At 46.8% G+C, this 6,737-nt stretch overlaps 1 non-coding gene across 1 annotated transcript; it reads right to left on the minus strand.

The window, feature by feature from the left end:
- Nucleotides 1–1,156: 1,156 nt before the first annotated feature.
- On the minus strand, nt 1,157–1,265 carry LOC119467084. The gene has a single exon (XR_005195611.1). It is a non-coding gene; the product is annotated as a U6 spliceosomal RNA (small nuclear RNA).
- Nucleotides 1,266–6,737: the final 5,472 nt, after the last annotated feature.

Raw genomic sequence — 6,737 nt, forward strand, 5'->3', positions numbered from 1 at the left:
CCCGTCTCTACTAAAAAAATACAAAAATTAGCTGGGCACAGTGGCTCGTGCCTGTAATCCCAGCGACTTGGGAGGCTGAGGTAGGAGAATTGCTTGAACTGGGACCCTGGAGGCAGAGGTTGCAGTGAGCCGAGATCAAACTACTGCACAGCCTGGGCTACAGAGCAAGACTCCATCTCAAAAAAACAAAAAAACAAAAACAAAACAAAACAAAAACCTATATCTATTTGCAGTGATTCCCCATTCTCCTGCAGCCCCCACCACCCCACCGCCAGCTCCTGGAAACCACTTTCTCTCTGTAGATTTCCCTATTCTGGGTATTTCACGTAAGTGGAATCATACACCATGTGGCCTTTTGTGGACGGTTTCTTCCACTGTACATAATGTTGTTAAGGCTGACCCATGTTGCAGCAGGTGCCAGTGATTCATTCCTTCTGAATGATATTTCATTATGTGGATGGACCTCATGTCTGTCCATTCACCTGTCGACGCACATTTGGGCTGTTGCCATCTTTGATTCTTAAAGATAATGCTGTTGTGAACACTCAGGTGCAAGTTTTTGTATGACCCTATGTCCATTTCTCTTGGGTAGATAGACCTAAGAGTGGTGAATGTGTTTTTTTTTTTTTTTATTAAAAAAAAATTTTTTTTGACACCTGTAGTCCCAGCTGCTTGGGAGGCTGAGGCAGGAGAATTGCTCGAACCGGGAGGCGTAGCTTGCAGTGAGCCAAGATCACACCACTACACTCCAACCTGGATAATAAGAGAGAAACTCCGTCTCAAAAAAAAAAAAAAAAAAAAAAAAAAATTTTTTTTTTTTTTTTTTTGAGACAGGGACTCACTCTGTCACCCAGGCTGGAGCGCAGTGGCGTGATCTTGGCTCACCGCAACCTCTGCCTCCTGGGTTTGAGTGATTTTCCTGCCTCAGCCTCCCAAGTAGCTGGGACTATAGGCACGTGCCACCACACTTGGCTAATTTTTGCATTTTTAATAGAGACAGGGTTTCACCATGTTGGTCAGGCTGGTCTCAAACTCCTGACCTCAGGTGATCCACCCACCTCAGCCTCACAAAATGCTGGGATTACAGGTCTGAGCCACTGGGCCCAGCCAGTGAATGTGTTTTTTAAATTAAAAATAAGGTATGTTCTTTTTCATGTATAATTTCTTTCTTTTAATGCTTAAATATTTTTTAATTTGTTAAAGGGCCATGCTAATCTTCTTTGTGTTGTTCCAATTTCTACTATATGTGCTGCCAAAGCCAGCACATGTGTTCTTAATTACAAAAGTAATTCGTTAGAGATCACCAAAGTAACAGATTGGAAACAAGAAAACATTTCTCACCTTTAAAGTCTGTTCCGTTTGAATGTGTGTGTGTAGCTTGATTGAGACACAATTCAAATACCATACAAGGCCAGGCATGGTGGCTCATGCCTGTAATCCCAGCACTTTAGGTGGCTAAGGTGGGAGGATCACTTGAGCCCAGGAGTTCAAGACCAGTCTGGGCAGCATAGGCAGGCCCCATCTATACAAAACAAAATTTGTTTTAGTTAGCCAGGTGTGGTGATCCACAACGATTGTCATAGTTACTTGGGAGGCTGAGGCAGCAGGATCACTTGAGCTTTGGAGGTTGAGGCTGCAGTGAGCCAAGATTGTACCACTGCACTCCAGCCTGGGTAACAGAGCAAGACCCTGTCTCAAAAAAATAAAAATTTTAAAAATGTTCAAAAAGAAGATATTGGCCAGGCGTGGTGGCTTATGCCTGTAATCCCAGCACTTTGGAAGGCCAAGGCCGGTATATCACCTGAGGTCAGGCGTTCGAGACCAGCCTCACTAATATGGTGAAACCCTGTCTCTACTAAAAATAAAAAAGATTAGCCAGGCATGGTGATACTTGCACCTGTAATCCCAGCTACTCAGGAGGCTGGGAGGCTGAGACAGGAGAATCATTTGAACCTGGGAGGCAGAGGTTGTAGTGAACCGAAATCATGGCATTGCACTTCAGCCTTGGCAACAAGAGCAAAACTCTGTCTAAAAAAAAAAAGAAGAAGATATCGAGGCTGGTAATGGTGGCTCAAGCCTGTAATCCCACACTTTGGGAGGCTGAGACAGGCAGATCATCTGAGGTCAGGAGTTCAAGACCAGCCTGGCCAACATGGTGAAACCTCATCTCCATTAAAAACAAAACATATATATATATATGGACAAACCCTTAATGTCCCCAAAGAGATCTGGTGTGTCCCACCCTGCAGATGTGCATTTGCTAACGTTTACTTTCACGGCATGTGACACAGCAATCGTGTGAACGGAAACTGTGACAGCTCCTGCCCTGTGCAGACGGTAGCCTGTATCAGGCCCCTCTGATCCCACATGTGCCTATTAGTAATGACCCATTCAGTGCAGATTAGACATAAAACCAGCTTTGACTTCAAAGGACCAAGCAGCTAAGAGTAAGAGAAAGGAGGAGGATTTTCAGCAGCCGGAGGGAGTGGGGTGTGGGGGGTGGTGGGCAAAGGCATTCAAAGGGCCGGAAACTGTTTCTTTGGCAAAAAAGCAGGCCAAAAAAAAACCTTCCGAAAAAAAACAAAACAAAACAAAACTGGGGAATCATTATATTAAGATGGATGGATTATGGGTGATTTATTTTTAAAAAACTGTTTTAATGACATTATATTGCTATTATAATGTTTTACTACTAAAAAAGATTCTAAGAAGCCACTGAGAATTATTGATGAAAAAGAATGATTTTATAAAACTCAGCAATTCTTAAGAAGAGTACAGCCAAAAAGGCTTTCTTACTCCTTTATAGTTTCTTCCAATAACTGGCCCACCAAGACGGAGGCTGAGCAGGCAGACGGCTACAGACCTAAGGAAAGCTATGACCGTCTCATCTGCAAGAATCAGAGTGCCTTGGAGCACAGAGGAAAAATCAGGTAAGAAAAGACATAAAAGTTTACTCTCTTCAAAATCATTGTTAAAAAAATTAGAAATTGTTGACTATTCATGATTTGTAAGAAAGGCTGCACCTAAATGTTTTTGTTTTGTTTTAATTTTTATATTATAAAGACAAGTTTGCTGTGTCACCCAGGCTGGAGTGCAGTGGTGCGATCATGGCTCACTGTAACCTCGAACTCCTGGGCTCAAGTGATCCTCCTGCCTCAGTAGCTAGGACTACAGGCCACCATGCCCGGCTCATTTTTAAATATTTTTGAGGGTCGGGGTCTTACTACATTGCCCAGGCTGGTCTCAAACTCCTGAGCTCAAGTGATCTTCCTGTCTCAGCCTCCCAAAGTGCTGGAATTACAGGTGTGAGCCACCAGCCCCTGCCCAGTGTTTGCTTTTTCACATATCTCTCTGTGTAAGTATCCAATCTCAAATTATATTTTCTCTATTGCAAAAATAACTCATACAGGCATCCCTTCTTACACAGTGATTGATCGTTCTGATATGTAAGCTCAAGTGTTTTAAAAAGAGTTCCAAAAATAAATAAATAAATAAATAAATAAAAAGAGTTCCACTTACTCTAAAAAAGTACTATGAAATAGAAAAACATACTTGTCTACTCAGAAGCACAGTCCGAGGCGGCAGAATGACTGGCACAGAACCGACTTTCCACTCCTTCACCAAGTGCAGACATTATGAACTGATCACAGCATTCTTCTCCACCAATCTAAAGACTGTCTCTCTAGCCTGTCTATCCCTTTTTATTCTTCAAAAGGCAGCTTCTAGGAGTGGATCAGAGCTGGCATCCAGGAGGGCGAGTGTTGGGTGAGGAAAAAAAAAAAAAAAATCTCTGTGCAGACGCAAAACTAAGGCGCCACCCAGTGGCAGAGCTTTCTAATTGCAGGCACAGTACTTAGGACCAAAGCAAGACAACAGGGCAGTAAATGAATGAATGAATTTAGTCTTCTGTAAATACTTCCCTCCTAGAGAAGAGTCTTGAATTTTAACATGAGTTTTCTTTGCTTCAGCCCACAAGACTGGCTAATAGAAGCCTTTCAGGTGACAGTTGGTAACAAAAGGCCTTTAGAAAACCTCAGACTGCTGGGCTCGGTGGCTCACACACCCGTCATCCCAGCACTTTGGGAGGCCAAGGTGGGCGGATCACTTGAAGTCAGGAGTTCATGACCAGCCTGGCCAACCTGGTCTCTACAAAAATATAATAATTAGCCAGGCATGATAGTGGGTGCCTGTAATCCATCCCAGCTACTCAGGAGGCTGAGGCAGGAGAATCACTTGAACCAGGAGGCGGAGGTTGCAGTGAGCTGAGATCGCACCATTGCACTCCAGCCTGGATGACAGAGTGAGACTGCGTGTCAAAAAAAAAAAAAAAAAAAAAAAAACAAACCCAGAAAACCTAGATTCTTTCCCCAATATCCTCTTTGCCAAAAGCAACCATTCTTGCTGTCCCAGGCCTTGCACCCCCAGCCTGCCCAGATTCCTCACTCTGCAGACTACATGCGACATGTTTTGGATGCAACCTAGATACTGTTTCCTGATCAGTCTATGCCAGGCACTGGGCAAAGAAATGCATGGGCCTCATTTAGATGCTCCTCATAGCAACTTGCCCTGAGACAAGTGCCCTATCCCCATTTTCCAGGTGAACACACTGAGGCTCAGAGAGGGGAAGCAATTTGGCCAAGGTCACTCAGTGTCTCACTCAGGGATAGGCTGGACTGAAACCTCCTCCTGGCCACACTCGGCCTACAGGCCCCACATTGTTAGCCCTGTGCTGGGCTCCTCTTCGACACCAGGCCACCCTTCTCTTGCCCGAGGAGTCCAAGACAGGTCAGCTGTGCCCCAGGAATGTCCCACCAAGGCTGGGCATAAGCAGCCCAAATGGGCCAAGGGGCGCCTGTCGGGAGGGAAAGGGGACAGTGCAGGGCCCCAGGGCTGATCCTGGACCTGCATTATCCTGGCGACTGCCCCAGGGTTCCGAAGCCAGAATTTGAATCTGGCTGCTGCTGGCTGTGCAACAGTTTGCCACCCTCCCTGGCCTCCCTTTCCTGTGCCAGCTCCCTCCTCCAGGGGCAGCTGTGATGATGCATTCAGTCACTCAGATAAAGGCTCAGGGATGGCACGGTGGGGAGCGGGGCAGTGGTCACTCTTTATCTCTGTCTCTAACATTGTCTCCCTGTATGCGTGTGTGTGTCCCTGTACTACTGTCTGTCTCTCTGTCTGTCTTTCCCGCCCCCCTTTTCCTTTTCCTTTTCCTTTCTCCCAGGGGTCAAGGGAGGACACAGGACACAGCCAACATCAGCTTTGTGAGGCCCCAGCTTACAGGCATAGGGCAGACCCTGGCTGCCTGCCAGCCCACCTCCTGGCCAGGTTCCTATCTCCCCTACTCACTGCCCTGAATAGCCTCCACTCAGGTGTGTCCCGAGCAACTGGGAGCCCTGGGTCCTCAGCAGTGGGATCCTGGGAGAGCATGGAGGGGGTCATCTCCCTTAGGAGCCACCCCCACGGCCTCCCAGGGGCTGGGGCCCTAGTTAGAAGAGCTCTTAAATCAGCCCCAACACTTGTGGTTCCTCTGCCCCATGTTTCTCCCTGGAGGTGGAAACCGACATGGAAACCTCTACACAGCACCCAGGAGCACTCCCCAGCTGCAGACAACAGCTCCTGAGACCTCAGGCAACATGTTTTGGATGCAGCCTAGGTACTACTTCCTGATCAGGCTGTGCCAGGCACAGCCTGAACACAGGCGGCCCAAATGAGCCAAGGGGCGCCTGTATGGCAAGGGCTCCTGTTTTACACACACCCCACGCACATACCACATAAACACACACATACCATAGACACACACACACAGGCACACAGACACACATACACAGACATACAGATACACACACTTCGTTTTTAGGGCGAGGGGTGACTATGCCATGCATACTTTTTGACACTAATTTTTTTTTCAAACAGTGCAGAGGGATTCACAATGAAAACTAACACCGGTGGCCAAGGTGGGGGGATCACTTGAGGTCAGGAGTTGGAGACCAGACTGGCCAACATGGTGAAACCCTGTCTCTACTGAAAACACAAAAATTAGCCTGGCGCAGTAGCATGCGCCTGTAGTCCCAGCTACTCAGGAGGCTGAAGCAGGAGAATCTCTTGAACTCAGGAGACAGAGGTTGCTGTGAGCAAAGATTGCACCACTGTATTCCAGCCTGGGCAACAGGGCAAGACTTCATCTCAAGAAGAACAAAAAAAAAAAAAAACCTAACACCGTCAGTCCCTCAGTTCACCTTCCTGAAGGTGGTCAGTTTCTTGTGAATCCTTCTAGAGAAACTGAATGCAGGCCGGGCGCGGTGGCTCAAGCCCGTAATCCCAGCAATTTGGGAGGCCGTGGCGGGTGGATCACGAGGTCAAGAGATCGAGACCATCCTGGTCAACATGGTGAAACCCCGTCTCTACTGAAAATACAAAACGTTATCTGGGCATGGTGGCATACGCCTGTAATCCCAGCTACTCAGGAGGCTGAGGCAGGAGAATTGCCTGAACCCAGGAGGCGGAGGTTGCGGTGAGCCGAGATCGCGCCATTGCACTCCAGCCTGGGTAACATGAGCGAAACTCCGTCTCAAAAAAAAAAAAAAAAAAAGAAAGTGAATGCATAATTCAGATATTAATATTGATGGATATATATTCCTGCAATTTTCCCCTAAATGGCAGCATCCTTTACTTACAGCTGTACTAACATCCTTCACTTAACCGGTGATCTTGGAAACTAGTTCCATATCAAAACACTT

This window comes from Cebus imitator, unplaced genomic scaffold (genome assembly GCF_001604975.1).
Source record: "Cebus imitator isolate Cc_AM_T3 unplaced genomic scaffold, Cebus_imitator-1.0 Scaffold258, whole genome shotgun sequence".
Taxonomy (NCBI): domain Eukaryota; kingdom Metazoa; phylum Chordata; class Mammalia; order Primates; family Cebidae; genus Cebus; species Cebus imitator.